This window comes from Podarcis erhardii (assembly GCF_964252035.2).
Source record: "Podarcis erhardii genome assembly, chromosome: 5".
NCBI lineage: Eukaryota > Metazoa > Chordata > Lepidosauria > Squamata > Lacertidae > Podarcis > Podarcis erhardii.
The window spans coordinates 87,205,830-87,221,925 of record NC_138509.1 but is presented as its reverse complement, the minus strand read 5'-3'; the positions used below and the strand labels follow the sequence as shown (position 1 = coordinate 87,221,925).

Sequence of the window (16,096 nt, the reverse complement as noted above, 5' to 3'; positions counted from 1 at the left end):
CTTGCGAGGCATTCATCTTGCGGGGCACCACTGTATATGAATTCTTTATGCATCATATAAACATACCTCTTTTCACATTATCAAATTAAGTAGAAGCAATTAAACATTTTGAACAGGAAAAAACTTGAGGAATAGTAAGCCTCTCATTTTCTCTAAACTGCCAAGTCTCAAGGGAGGAGGCCTGTATTTCAAGCTTGTACCGAGTGTAGAGAAATTATGCTTCATTACATAAGATCTGACCTTTTATTTTGTATGATGAAGCCCAGACAACTGAAAGTCTGTCTTGTATGCCTTCCTGTCTGTCTTACTCCCTTTTAGTAATTTCAGAACTGCTAAAATATCTCTCCCCATTACTTATGAAGATTCTACATAAACTTCAAGGTGTTGCATCCACAGCTTCTCCTGCAGCCACTCCATCAATGCCCTCTTTCTGATTTCTAAGCTTTGCTTAACTTTCACCTTTCATATGCCACCTTTTATTATGCAACTGTGTGCAGAACTTCACAGCTGTTGTGGGGTGGGGTTGGAATGTTGTTGTTTTTTAAAGGACACTGTCATAAGAGAGTGAATGGCAAAACACACAGAAACACACAGCTAAGGCAAAATATGAGCAGAAGAGATAAACTATACTCTGTGATAGTAGTGTGATGACAGGTGGAGCAGAAGGCATGGGCCAATTTCCAATGAACCACCTAACTGGTTGCAGTGATTATTGTGTAAATGCTGGATCTTGATCTGAACCAGCAAGGCACTTTGAATTTGAACAAGAATGCATACTGAAAACAGCTTAACACAGATTAGAATATTAGATAGGCTTTTAGTGTTCAGAACATTTAACACCTCAATAGACTACTGGGAGAAGGGGGAATTGACTATGCAAGACAAGACAAGACCACCCCAGGTTTACAATTGTTTCTCTATATCCTTTGTTAGCTCCAGAATAATTTCAGCACAGAACAGATGGAACCATCTACTGTAGGTGCTGCCCTGCCCAACATGCCTAATTTTAGATGAGTGCAAATGCTTTGAGCTCTACAGTTTTGCTAAACACTGAGTGTTGAGGCAGATATCCAATCAAAGAGGAACAAGTGCACAACCAGCATGAATTGAAAGGTGTTGCATATGCTTTTTATTTCATTTTAATTTATGAGAACAAGAATAAGACAGCTCTTCAAATTATTAGAAATCAAAAAGAAAGCAAGAAGCAAGCACTAGGTGGGCCCAATACAGTAGCTGTCTGTGAAATTTGGGCTCACGTGGTCATTTCCCATAGTTGGGTCAGCGGCCTGCTGCACTTGCAGTGCTGGAGCAGGAAGGAATCATGTGAGCTGGACAAGCACATGACTGAAGATGCTAAGCATTAGTGTTGCAACATGGAGTCTTAATATGCAATCAATTTCCCCCCAGCAGTTACCAATGACTTATTCACTAGATCAGTGAACAATGGAACAAAGAGAGGCAGAACCCAACATGAAAGATCAGAGCTTCATGTGGGCAGATGAAAATGCACACATGCTCCATCTCTGATCACTGATAGTTCAGCTCATAAACCCTGCCCACCACATTCCAAAGTTTCAGGTCCTGCAACAACACATTTTGTAGAAGATGGAATCAAGAATTTAAGCATGCATCTGAAATAAATCTAATCTGTTGTATCACATACACACCCATGATTCCAGCCCCCAAATCTGTATTTTAAGTATCATTACTTCATCCTTACTCAAAACACATCTATAAATCAATAGTACTCCAGTGTGATGTTTTTCCATCTGACCTGTTTTATAACACCTATATACACAATAAAGCATGTGTTGGCATTAGGTGACAACCATCACTAACAAACTGTAATTGTGGAGCAGAGCAGGATTGCCAGATCTCTAAAGTGAAACTCAAAAGCAAGGTTACATTCAATATTACAAAGTACGTAGTGATTTAAGGACTTCCTCTTATTTTAGAACACCTTGTAAGAACAGAAGATAATCCCTTCTGGATCAGACCAAAGGCATATCTAGTCCAGCATCCTATTTGCCAGTAACCAACCAAATACTTCTGGAAAACCTACAAGAAGGACATTAGCACAATAACCCTCTCCCACTGTTGTTCCCCAGTGACTGGCATTCAGAGGCATGGCTGCATTCAGATGTCATAGTAAACGCAGATCACTCCTGCTTCACTCCAGAGGTCAGCAGGGGCAACAATCCACAGTACATGTCTTGGAATCATGATTCAAACAAAGCACAATAGGTAAGCCAAGAACAGACCTTGGCTTCAGATCCTGGTTTGCTTGGAGCTAAAGAAACTACTACTGTAATTCTGTTTCAGCAACAACACTAAGCCAAGCATCCTGGTTTGTTGCCCCTGCTTGTCAGAAGGGACAATTAATGCAAGAGTGATCTGCATGTTCACAGTAAATCATAGCTTAGCATGACATGCAGACACACCCACTGATAGCCTTATATAAATTTGTCTGTTCTCCTCTTAAAGTAATCTAATCTAGCTGTCATCACATCTGGTGGAAGCAAATTCTAAAGCTTGGCTGTGCACTGTGGAATACTTCATTTTGTCTGCTCTGTACTTCCCACCCTTCAACTTCTTTTGATAAGATGAAATTCTGTATTACAAGAGAAAAACTTCCCTCTATCCACTTTCTCCACACGCTGCCTAATTCTATACACCTGTATGTCCCCCTGCCTGCTTTTCTTTTTTGTAAACTAAACAGCCCCAACTTTTCTCACAGGGCAGCTGTTCCGGCCTCTCTCCAATTCCCAGATGCTGGGGATAAATAGGGTACAGATATCACCATTATACCCTGCTGGCGAGTTCCACAAGGACATATTGAATGTACTGGAAACAGTGCTGGATTACACAGACCTTTGGACTGACCTAGCAGAATAATCTACACATTTAGACACCTTAGAAATTTTGAACATGCAACTAAAAAATTAAGATGTGATCAGGCACTTGGGGCAAACCAGAACTTACCTTTGCCTAAATATTTTTTTTTTTATTTAACACCACCTATGAACATGGTCCTTTCCAATATGCAGACCTGAAAGTTCCTTAGCCAAAATCCTAATAATCCAGAAATATAAACAAGGGGAATAACAGGAGGAAAGGGTGAGGATAGAGGCAGCAGTAAACAAGTGAAGAATTTGTGACTGTTTCAGTTCCATGTACTTTGGCTTAGCTACAGCACAGCGCTGGACGTAAGGGTGAAACATAGGTACAGGTGAAATGGCATTTGCGCTACACCTTACAAAGGGTAGCCAACATGGTGCCCGCCTCCGGGGGTTTTGCACTACACTTCCCATCGGCCCCAGTCAACATGGACATTGGTAAGGGACGATGGGAGTTGCTGTCTGCAACATCTAGACGGCACCACAATGCCTAAACCCTGCCTTTCCAGGTAGCTGCCAAATGAAGCTTACAAAACAAGAGGCAACCCCCCTCCCTAGACTTTCCTATACATACACAAAATAATAAGCTTCCATTTTCCTTAACAGACTCCTTACTATAATACACACACTAAGGCTCACCCATCTTTTTTTTTCCATTCCCAGAGCTTAGGCCCTGAATGTAAAAAAATAGAATGCAAAAAGATGACACCTCTGAGCAAGTACAGAGTGCATTTCTTTCACCCCTGGCCAGTCTCCATATGTCTGGGTTTGGAGATGGAAAAGAGGGACTTCCAGGTAGACTCTAGGATATTTTTGCCTCTTAATTTTTCTTTTTTTGGGCGGGGGGGCGTTACTAAAACCAAGCCCCCTTGGCTGCCCTTGCAACTGCGACCACTCGAGGCCTTTTCCCCATTTCTCAGCCAGCTCGCTTCCCCGTCCCTCTCCACCTGCTGCCGTTGCCCAACTCTCCCCTTCACGAGCCACACTCGCCCAGCTCCCCCTTCTCAGTCGCCCCCCCCATTCCCTAACCCCCGGAGCCCCCGGCCTCCTCCCACAGGCTCCGCCCTCCTCCGCCTCACCCTCCAGGGCGACTCAAGGCCTCTCTCCGCTCACAGGGAAGCCGCCATTCCGGGACCTGCCGCGACGCACACACCAATTCAAAAAAGCGAGCGTCCGCTCCCTGCCCGCTTCCCATTGGCTGCCCTGACGCACCGGGGGTGGGGTGGGCAGACGCTAAACTCATGCTCCGGGATGCCGGCCTCCTATTGGCGCGTGGCTCCTTGGGGGGCGGGCGAGCGACGTCACCGGGGCATAGCTCCTCACTTTCTGTTTGCCTCTCGCGCGCGTCTCCATGGTTCACCGGCTTGTTTCCGAACGTTGGGTTGGGCGCCGCCCACCTGCAAGACGGTTTTCGATTGGCCGAGCCAGGTCTCTGTACCCAGTTTACGCCTAAGCCCCGCCGTGAGGGGGGGTGAGCTCGACTGAGGATTGGCTGATTTGGGGAAGAGTCGTCTCCGCCCCCTCAGGCTCGTGCTCACTCTTTCAAACGGCTGTTAAATGGGCGGAGCGGGGGGGGCGAGAGCTGTTCCCCTAAAAGGTTCCCTTGCAGACAACAACAACAACAACAACAACAATAATAATAATAATAATAATAATGAATAAATCTGAAGCGAACGTGTGCACTTTTAAAAACAATTCTCCTGACCACGCCTACTTTTCCCTCCCACGCGAGGATTCCTGGGAGTTGAAGTCTTAGGAGGAAAGTGAAAAGCAGGCGCTAATCGATTCTTCCCTTAGAAATCTAATCCCCTCATTTTCCCCCCTCTCATCCTTTGGAGAAAGGAAAGATCTGTTGCAATGGGGAAAATAATTCAACATAATTATTAATTATATTAATATTTAATAATATTTTTAAAAAGAATTTGTTGGTCGCTTCAACTTGCCCAGGGTGACCCAAAGCACTTAACAATAAACCCCACACAGATGCACTAAAACCAAGAGGAAAGCAAAATGCATTAAACTGATCAAAGCATTATATATATCTCAGGATATATAAGCTGTGAAGGCACACAAAAGCATGTTTATTATTATGTTGTTGACTGTATATGCTACAGTGGTGGTGCTGTTCTTTGCCTTTTTAAAAAAAAGTTTATGCCAGATATGGACAAAGGTGGGGGATACCCAACTAACACATTAGAAGTGATGGCCTGCTGAGCCTGCGTGCTAAGCTGTGAAGACTTGACAACAGCCATACCTCCAGAGCAAAGGAGCTCACACTGGACAAATGCCCCTGGTTTCTAAATATCTGTACTGGGCTCCCAGCACCATAACAAAGCAAGGAAACAAGGCAAGGAAGCACCACATTCTGAAATGGCATGAATGGAACAAGGACTCCATAATGCTTCAGATGTGTCATCACATGGGCAGGTTGCGGAGCAATGGCCAACGAGATCAGCAAAGCGCAGGTGGTGCAGCCGGGTGGGGACACCATCTTTGGGAAGATCATCCACAAAGAGATCCCTGCGAAGATCCTCTTCGAGGACAAGAAGTGCCTTGCGCTGCATGACATTTCCCCACAAGCTCCAACCCATTTCCTAGCAGTTCCCAAGAAGCCCATTGCTCTGTTATCTCAAGTGCAAGATTCTGATGAAGCTCTTATTGGACACTTAATTACTGCAACTGAAATGTGCAACTGAATTAGGCTTGATGAGGGGATACCAAGTGGTGGTGAACGAAAGGCCGGATGATGGTCAGTCTGTCTACCATGTGCATCTCCATGTCCTCGGTGGGTTGGCCTCCAGGTTAAGAGAGTGGGGAAGAAATAATTTTGACCCCAAACTATCTCTTGAACAGCCTCAACAAATGTTTTCAAAATCCAGCTATGATCAATACCTTCAGCCACTTAACCTTTCCTGTGGAGTACAATAGAAGTGAAATATACTCAGAGTCCTGTAGTGATTTCATGCTCTTTACTGCAGCTTGTAAAACAGTGATTGAATTGCCCCCCCAAACCTCAGGCTTTTATATACATTATTTACACAATGAGTCCCATCTGATTGGCTGATTCTACTTCCCTCCTGGAGCCTGATTGGTCTTTTCCTGCAAGCCAATCAGTTGTTGCATTCTAGGACCCTACTTGCCTATTGTTCTAGGATCCAAGTTTAGTACATAACAAGAAGTTTGTGCAATCATTGTTCAATAAAGTTATAAGCATGTTGGCTCATTAAAAAAGTGCCACCACATACACCAAGCACGTCTCTAAACTAAAGTGTCAGACCTCACATTATCGGTCTTGCAAAGGATGCCAGGAAGGTGTTATCTAAAATTCTAAATCACAATACTCCAGACAGAAACCCATCTCCAGAATGGAATGCCTGTGAGAACTAGACCTTATTTCTGAGTATACATGCATGTGACCGACTGTATCTCATTGGCATGAGCATATACAGGAAGCATGCATAGAAAATTGACTCAGTGTATTTACTCAGTTTCAACATGACCCACCCAAGGAATGTTTGCTCTCAGTGTGAGAGAAGCTCATTTCTTACTGGAAAGCTGCAGTTCCAGCTTTTTCTGCTAAGGTTTTTGATTTAGCAGGGTTAGGCTTTCTTCTCTTCCACATTGCAGTGTCCACAAGGGGTTGCAACTGGAACATCAGTCGTAATGGCTGAACACCACTTGGAGCTCAACCCCAGGTCAATGGCACCCATTTGCCACTGGTCAAATTAAGACAGCAGGAGGCTATCTTGTAAGCCAACCCTAAGTTTAAAATGATATGTTTTATGTTGTTAAAGCCGCAAAATATATCTGATAAGAAAGGAAGTGTTGACTATATTTCAGTTTTCCAAAAAGAAATCTTTTTCCTGTTCAAATTTTTAAAATGATCAAATTTCCCATAAATTTTACATTGCTAGAGCCGGCCCAATTTGAGGATCATCCACCTGGTTGTGCCCCAACTTTTTTGCACAGCAGCAATCTTTGTGTTTTAACTATTCGTCTATTTGCATTATTTTCTATACTGCTTAATATAATAAAAATCTGCAAATGGTTTACATCAAAACAATAGAAATGCAACAATATTCAATAGGGTTTCCTAAAAACTAAATGAAATAACACATAAGCTGCTTCTTCCAGCTTTAAGCCATGGGGAAAATATGTTTTCTTTTATACAGTACTGACTCAAGATTTACCAAGACAGATGTTGAGGTGAGGAAATCAGGAGATGTGAGGTCTGTATCACTGGAGGTACAAACTGACCTCTACTCTGGCTGGCTGTATCCTCTCACTCCCCCATCTCAATGGCATCCTAAGGCTTTTAGCTCTGTCTTGTCAGCCACCATCTGTTAACGATCTTACACAATTAGACTCACATGATAGCTTCAAAGATTGCAGAGTCAACTTTATTAGCCCAAGATCAAAAGGTTCTGGGACAACTGCATGAAATTCCAGGATGATTCCATCATGCATTCCTATTCAGTACCTCTTGGGCAGTCTATGGGGAGTCTATGCATTCCTCCCATCTCTGAATACCAAAGAGAACAAAACTTCCCTTGTCTATGATCATGAGGGGCAGGTTTATATAAACCAATCATGTTTACATGAAATAAATCCCGCTTAGGCTGTGTACAATGACAAACCTAGACAGCATCTTAAAAAGCAGAGACATCACCTTGCCAACAAAGGTCTGTATAGTTAAAGCTATGGTTTTCCCAGTAGTGATGTATGGAAGTGAGAGCTGGACCATAAGGAAGGCTGATTGCCAAAGAATTGATGCTTTTGAATTATGGTGCTGGAGGAGACTCTTGAAAGTCCCATGGACTGCAAGAAGATCAAACCTATCCATTCTGAAGGAAATCAGCCCTGAGTGCTCACTGGAAGGACAGATCATGAAGCTGAGGTTCCAATACTTTGGCTACCTCATGAGAAGAGAAGACTCCCTGGAAAAGACCCTGATGTTGGGAAAGATGAAGGGCACAAGGAGAAGGGGACGACAGAGGACGAGATGGTTGGACAGTGTTCTCGAAGCTACCAGCATGAGTCTGACCAAACTGCGGGAGACAGTGGAAGACAGAAGTGCCTGGCGTGCTCTGGTCCATGGGGTCACGAAGAGTCGGACACGACTAAACGACTAAACAACAACAACAGGCTGTGTACATGCTATACAATTAAAGCACACCCCTGCTGTCAGAATCCTGGGAACTGTAGTTTGCTATGAGTGAGGAGAATTGATAGGAGATCCCCCCATCAAACTACAGTTCCCTGGATTCGTGGTTGAGACAGGACATGCTTTAAATGTGTGCTGTAAGTGAGGTTGCTTACATACACTACATTTAAGGCACATTTCCCTCCAAATGATCATGTGAACTGTAGTTTGCTAAGGGTTCCTGTAGCTCTGTGAGGGGAAAACAATAGTTCCCATGATTCTTTGGGAAGGGGGGGGTTGTTATTTAAAAGTACAGTGTTTACAGAGCCTGAGCCTCATTTAACTCAGTGGGGATAACATCTGAGAAAATGAGGATGAAGTAGGGTTCCTTTTACAGGGGAAATTCTCCAGGAAATGCTATCTACCTCTCAAAACACATCGTGCAAATATATCATCCTTCCACAATGAAAGGAAGTCAGCCAAGAGTCCTTGATTTTACCAAGGCGATATTTCATCATTGTAATATTTCATCACACTTACCCTCTTGAACATAAAACCAAGTTGAAAATTTGCGTAAGCTACACTTGACATACTGTGTATAATGAAATACCACTTGCTTTTTGTAAGGGTAAGCTGAGGGGGGCAGCGAGGAGAAGAGAACACATAACCCTTTTTCTGCCAGCTGTTTTCCCACTCCTGAAGCACAAGCTGATAAGCCAGTCTCCCTGAGACCACTGGGTTTCCTTTAAGGGAAAGTATGTATGAGATTGAAACTTGCGACATCTTCATCGCTTCCATCCAGCTCTGAACTTCTTGTTCTGCTCCCCAGCTCCTGAATCCATGACCCCCAAGCACTGTGCCTGCTGCTGAGCCTGAGCCATTACTTGCCTGAACAAAGGTCTCTTTCTTACTTCCAAGTAAGAGCCTCTGCCTTCATGACTTCGGCAGCAGCCAGGACAGCAAATGAGGACTGGAGGTCACTGGGGCTTGGACATTGCTATATTGCAGAAAAGCCTTAGACAATTCTTCTTCAGCTACAAAAAATCTTCAGTAGCGTAATATATTATGTGAATTTGCCCTCTGAGCCCATGCCCTTTTCCAGCTGCAAGCCACTGAAGATGATATTATAAGTCGAAACGTGTCTGGCATGTTATTTGAAACACACTCCTTGAAAAGCATTTGACAGATGCATTCAAGCAACAGAGCGATATATTTTAGGATACTGTACATCAGAGCTTTCCAAACTGAATGTCATGGCATGTTAGTGTGTCACCTGCAGTGTGTGGGTGTGTCACGCAAAGGTGCTAAAAAGCACATTTTGTGTGTGAAGTCAAGCCAAGCCAAGCCGTTCTTGCTTAAGTTAAAGAAACCGTATGTCCTCTTCCCCTGCCCCCTTCTCTCTCTGTGTGTGTTTGTGTGAGAGAGGGGGAAACCACAGCAAAAAAAGCATGGGTTTTTTGGAGCCACAAAAATGGTAAATGACAACAATATTGGAAATGTATGTTATTATCTTACAAATCATATATTTTTTAAAATACAAATGAAACGTTTTCATGAGTTATGTTGTGTCCCCATACATTTCGTTATTACAATTCATGTATGTGTGTTGGTATCTCTTGTAAGGTGTTAGTTTAAACTCTGGTTTGCTAGTAAAACTGAATTACGGCGCCACAAAAAGCTGCATGTCTAAGAAGTGTGTCACCAACAGGAAAAGTTTGTAAAGCTCTGCTGTGCATTGATGTGATCTTATACAAAGTATCTGCTTTTCAGCTTTGGTCACAAATGATTGCTGGATGTCATTATACACAGTACAGTGCTACCTTGGTTCTCAAACGCCTTGGTTCTCAAACACCTTGGTACTCAAACGCCTTGGTTCCCAAACACCAAAAACCTGCAAGTAAGTGTTCCGGTTTTTGAACGTTTTTCGGAAGCCGAACATCCAATGCAGCTATCAGCTATTGCTTCGGGGCGCCTGCACCAATCAGAAGCTGTGCCTTGGTTTTCAAACATTTCGGAAGTCAAACAGGCTTCCAGAATGGATTAAGTTTGGCTCTTTTGATTTTGCTATTTATTGTGCATTTTTGTTTTTGAGGCTTTTTCGGTTCATCTGTTTTTGTGACTGTGTGGAACCCAGATCAGCTATTGATTGATTGATTGATTGATTGGGTGACTGCGGAAATGGATAAAAGCCCCCCATCCAAACAATGACTGTCATCAGTGCAGGTAAGTTTTTTTTTTAATTTTTATCATCTGCAATACTGTCTTATTTATTTTATAGTACAGTACAGTGGTACAGTACCTCGGGTTACAGACGCTTCAGGTTACAGACTCCGCTAACCCAGAAATAGTACCTCGGGTTAAGAACTTTGCTTCAGGATGACAACAGAAATCACACAGTGGCGGCAGCGCGACGGCAGCGTGGCGGCAGCGGGAGGCCCCATTAGCTAAAGTGGTGCTTCAGGTTAAGAACAGTTTCAGGTTAAGAATGGACCTCTGGAACGAATTAAGTTCTTAACCCGAGGTACCACTGTACATTGATTATTGCTTTCATTTTATGGATCAATGGTCTCATTGTATAGTAAAATTCATGTTAAATTGTTTTTTTTTTTTAAGGGGTTGTTTTTAAAAAAGACTGGAACGGATTAATCCATTTTGCATTACTTTCTATGGGAAAGCGCACCTTGGTTTTGGAACGCTTTGGTTTTGGAACAGACTTCCAGAACGGATTAAGTTTGAGAACCAAGGTACCACTGTACTCAGCTGGCCATAGACTTAATACTTTGTAAAGTTTTTTAACCCTTTTGCATTCATGTTATAAATACATGGTGTTCATTTAGTCCCTGGGGTGGTATTCAATGGACTTTTTGCTCAAGGATGAAGTGCAGGCAATTTCCTCTCTCTTCTCCCCAGATTTGGGGAAGAAAGGTAGGAGAGAACATTCAATTGCTACAGTACCAGACCATTCGCCTTAGCGCTGCTTGAACACAACCCCTTGACTTTATTCCTTTGGCTCAAAAATGCCACCCACTCACACTCAACACAGGCTCAGGTTGTCATGACCCCTCAAACTGATGAACAAACTCCTCCATCTCTTCAGCTTCTACATTTCAGCCCTTGCCCATGTTGCATCAGTGTTAAAAGCCAGCAGGGAGCTCCTCCTGCTCAATCTGTCAAGCACCTTTCAATGTCCCTAAAAAAGGGCTTTTCAAAAAACGATGATTTAAAAATAATTGCACTGAACACTCAGATAAAGTGCCAAAATAGAAAAAAGGAAAATTAACAGGCTTTGCCTGATGTGGGAGGCATCTTTCTGCATTGTAGATGGGGAAGTGGGTTGTGTGGATGATTAACCTTAAAATAAAATAAGGAGGATATGGGAAGCAGTAAATGAAATGTGAAGGCATAAAATTGACTGAACCTAATGTTTTTCAAATTTATTCGTTTTATTCCTCTTTTACACTCAGACTTTGTGAGTTGGAAAGGACGGTTTTTGCATTTACTGGCTCTTTTTATTGATAAATGCCCAGCAAGTTGTTTTACACTTACAGCATAGACGTAACCCAGGGTCTGGTATAAAAAATGTAGCCTGGGTCCAATTTCTTTTTTATATGCTAAATTATTGGGAGTCGTTTCTTCATATCATTCAGACTTTGGTTTTTGGCCTGTTTAGACTGCAAAACTGGAGTCAGCTGAAGCAAAATGCTTTACAGTAGTTTCCAAAATTTCTCCAGTTCTGAGGGCAAATTTTGCTGTAATGCAATAAATCCATGATCAACCGGTCTCTTTCAGAGCTGTTATTATGCATGTATGACATTAGATCTTGTTAATGTCACATGTTAATGCTGTGAACCGCTCCGTCCTATGCTCAGCTTGTAAAAGATAAAGGGACCGCTGGGTCCAGTCGCGGACAACTCTGGGGTTGCGGCGCTCATCTTGCTTTATTGGCCAAGGGAGCCGGCGTACAGCTTCCGGGTCATGTGGCCAGCATGACTAAGCCACTTCTGGTGAACCAGAGCAGTGCACGGAAACACCGTTTACCTTCCCACTGGAGCGGTACCTATTTATCTACTTGCACTTGGTTTGAGAACCAAGGTATCACTGTACAGTATACGGAAATCTGATAAGGCATTATCTGACAACCAGGCAGACAGGAAAAGCAACAACATTCAAATTTCTGTTGTAGACCGCCTTTTCTGTGATGTAGGTATGATGTTTGTGGGGGGTGGTCTTGGGCTACTCCCCTTCTGAGATGTATGTATGATGTATGGAGGGGTGGTCTTGTGCTCCAGGGCAGGGAATTTAAAATTTCTATATAAGGGCAGGCACACCTTGGTTCTGGGTCCTCTTCCTCTCTCCTGTGTGTGAGGGGAGCACCCTGTTGCAACAGTTAATAAAGATCAGGCTTACTAGCTGCTTTGCTTCTCAATATTCTCTGGTTGGCCTCTGTTATTTTCTCCTACTGATGGAGAACCTACAAAGGACTCTATAAGGGCTCTTGTGTCCCCCATAGGGCAGATTTTGTTTATTACGGAGCCCAGGTGCATGCTGGTACAAAAGCCAAGCAGAGCCAAGGTGCTATGTCTGCTCAACTGGATGTTTCTGAATCTTAATGGGACTGTGCTTTGGGTTTGACTCCAGACTGTATCCTGACTGCTGGACTTCAGCCTTGGCTACTTGGATTGAACCTCATTTCCTGGACTTTGGACTTGTGTGGATTGCGCCGCCTGCCCCCCCTCCCCACTTTGAACTTGGCATACTGACTTGCTGCCAAGTAGGCCAGGGGTTCAGGACACTGTATAAATTTTACTAAAGTAAATAAAAATAAATGAACTTCTATGTTCTGTTTTCAGACTGCACAGCCCCATGATTCCACAGAGCAGGGCAATAAATAGATAAACTTGAAATGGAAAAACATTTTGTACTAGCGCATCAAGTGTAGAGTGTGGCCATCAGATTTTAATCTTTATTTGGCCTTCAAGCATTTGATCTTAATTCCCCCAACTGCACAACCTTCAGTGCTTGAGTTCTGGAAGTTGTCTTTGTTCGCTGTATGTACACTTTGCTTGATTTCTGCTAGGCTTGCTCTGTCAGATGGAAACAGACTTTTCTCCGAGATTCTGAAAGAGCTGCAGAATTATAAAGCAAAGGAACAGGGAATGTAGAAATAATCCAGAGAATTCCCACATATTGCAACATCTGTGCAATTCAAGTGTCATCCAGCAAAGCTTTACGGTCGCTGCCAAATACTTAAACACTCTGACTTACCAAGAGGAATGTTCTGAGACAGTGGTACCATTGGGAACGGCTTTGGGGCAGACATTCAAGGACCCAAATTCAGCTGGGCTGCCTGGTCACATATTGAAGCAAGCAAAAGAAGGCATGTAAGCCCCCACCCTCTGCAAAAAAACATTGTTGTTGTTGTTGTTGTTGTTGTTGTTGTTGTTGTTATTTCATATACCACCCTTCATCTGAAAATTTTTGGGGGGTTCACAAGATAAAAATACAGGAAAGCAGCACAAAATAATAGTTAAAACAATAAAATACCCCCGACACATTTAAAAGCCAATGGAATATTAATCAGGAAAAAGCCTGGTAAAAGAGAAAGGTTTTCAACTGCAATGTGCTCTACGTGGGGCTACCTTTGAAGGAGCCCCGGAAACTGCAATTAATCCAGAATGCGGCAGCTAGTCTGGTGACTGGGAGTGGCCTCCGGGACCACATAACACCGGTGAGAGCCATCTGCATTGGCTCCCAGTTCGTTTCCAAGCACAATTCAAAGGGTTGGTGCTGACCTTTAAAGCCCTAAATGGCCTCAGTCCTGTATACCTGAGGAGCGTCTCCACCCCCATCGTTCAGCCCTGGACACTGAGATCCAGTGCCGAGGGCCTTCTGGCGGTTCCCTCACTGTGAGAAGTGAGGTTACAGGGAACCAGACAGAGGGCCTTCTCGGTAGTGGCGCCCGCCATGTGGAATGCCCTCCCTTCAGATGTGAAGGAAATAAGCAGCTATCTTCTCTTTTAAAGACATCTGAAGGCAGCCCTGTTTAGGGAAGTTTTTAGTATTTAATGCTGTATTGTTTTTAACACTTGACTGGAAGCCACCCAGAGTGGCTGGGGAAACTCAGCCAGATGGGCAGGGAATAAATAATAATAAATTATTATTATTATTATTATTATTATTATTATTATTATTATTATTATTATTATTGCCTGGCAACTAAAGGTGCATAATGAAGGTGACAGATGAACTTCCTGGGGAGGGCATTCCACAAACGGGGAGCCTCTGTTCTCATGTTGACACCTTCTGGACCTCTCATGGCCTCCTTGCCTCTTAGCACCCCCAGGTAATTCCCACCCCCAAGGGGCCTATCAACCACTTTGGGAACCACCAATCAAGCCTGATGAAGAGCTCCAGAGGCTGGAAGCTTGCCCAGTACTTTGTCACACAGTTCTGAAGAGTTATTGGTAACTGGAGTGCTAGGGAATTCTAGGTGACCTCAGCCCCAGTTCTGAACGCAGTTCTGAGAAGTTAAAGGCGGCCTCTGGCCCAGAAGCCAAATGCAGGACTTTTGCCTGACTGAAATGTTCCTTGAACTGTGAACATGTTTGGGGGATAGATAGCTGGGTGTTTGTAGAAACTTCTGAATTCTCCATCATTTCCATTGTGTTTCAGAGTGTTTTCGCCAGCTGTTCACATGAACATGGCTTAATTAGCACCAGAGTCATTTCTGTTCGTGTTCATACCAGAGGTGGGAATATTTTTTACCCCATGCAAAGGTGTTCACACTTTGCTTGGAGCCAAGCTAGGAAGGGCTTCCCAGGGCGTGACGTTTGTTTGAGAAAGAGCACATCAAATGATAGCATTTCACAACTGAGCATAGGATACATTTGCATTTTGGATGGAAGGTGAATATGCAATTGAAACCACCCAACACTGGAAATCCATTGAATGCCAATCAAAATGACCAAATGGATGGAGTAACTCAGTTCCCACACTGGGAGCTTTCAAGTTTTGAGAAAAGGCAAGTAAGCGGCAGCACGATAAAAGTTTATAAAATTGGGCAGGGCATGAAGAAAGCGGAAATAGAAAATCTCCCCCCACCCCTCTCATAACACTGACCCAAATGAAGCCAAATGCCAGAAGATTCAGGACAAACAAGAGTAAGCATTTATACAAGATCTGTCACAAGAGACAGAGACTAGGGCCCAGCTGGACTTGACATCTTTCCGCAGGGCCTGCAAGACAGAGCTGTTCCGCCTGGCCTTTGGTTTAGACTCGGTCTGACCCTTATGTTTCCCTCCCCTTATAGTTTTGACTTTTAAAATGAGGCTGCATTTTAAATCGCATTTTAACCTGTATTTTTTTCCTTTTCCTTTCTTTTCTTATTATGTTTTTACTGAAATTTTATTGATGTTAGCTGGCCTGAGCCCGGCTCTGGCTGGGGAGGGCGAGATATAAATAAAATTTTATTATTGTTGTTGTTGTTGTTGTTGTTGTTGTTGTTGTTATTATTAAGCTCTGTAAGTTGGAACCATGGAACTCCCACCCCATAGGAGCCAATTCCTAGGGGCAGAGGTCCCTTCAGCCCACCAGTAAAATACTTGAGGGGTCCACCACCCCCCAGTTGATGGGCTTTGCCAATCAGTTGGTGTGTGTGCTGTGTCATGTCATTTTATTCAGTTGGCACCCCTGTTCGCTCCCCAGGAGGCAGTAATGTTCACCAACTTCGATGGCTTAAAGCAGTGCTTTTCTTCTAGGGGAAAAATGGTGCTGCTACTGCGTACCCTTGAATACCCCCAGAAAAAAAGCACTGACTTTAAGACAGGATTAGACAAATTCACGGTGGGCAAGACGATCAATGGCCAAAAGCTACAATGCTTCCATTCCTGTCAGAGGCATCATCCAGGGTGCAGGCTTCCCACGGGAGAACAGGATGCCGGACTGGAAGGGTAATGAATGGGCCCTGATCTAGCAAGGTTCTTCTTCTTGCTATGTCCTTTGTGCGAGCACAGCCTTCGTCGTTTTCCTGGGACCTTAATTCTGGGCGTGTCAGAAT

The 16,096-nt window shown here is 43.6% G+C and overlaps 1 protein-coding gene and 1 pseudogene across 7 annotated transcripts in view; one reads left to right on the top strand and one right to left on the bottom strand.

Moving 5' to 3' along the window:
- The window catches only part of ECT2 (epithelial cell transforming 2), a 48,404-nt gene extending 44,275 nt beyond the window's left edge, over positions 1–4,129 (bottom strand). For 5 of the 6 annotated variants that reach the window (XM_081862219.1, XM_081862211.1, XM_081862217.1 and 2 more), the window contains exon 1: positions 3,977–4,129. The gene's annotated coding sequence lies outside the window, so the exon portion shown is untranslated. Of the gene's footprint in view, positions 1–2,261; positions 2,378–3,976 lie in introns of those variants that run through there. The other variant, XM_081862212.1, reaches the window with a different exon arrangement.
- Positions 4,130–5,079: 950 nt separating this feature from the next.
- On the top strand, positions 5,080–8,910 carry LOC309342745 (adenosine 5'-monophosphoramidase HINT1 pseudogene; annotated as a pseudogene). Its single transcript has 2 exons — positions 5,080–5,682; positions 8,870–8,910. The product of its transcript is annotated as an adenosine 5'-monophosphoramidase HINT1 pseudogene (transcript).
- Positions 8,911–16,096: the final 7,186 nt, after the last annotated feature.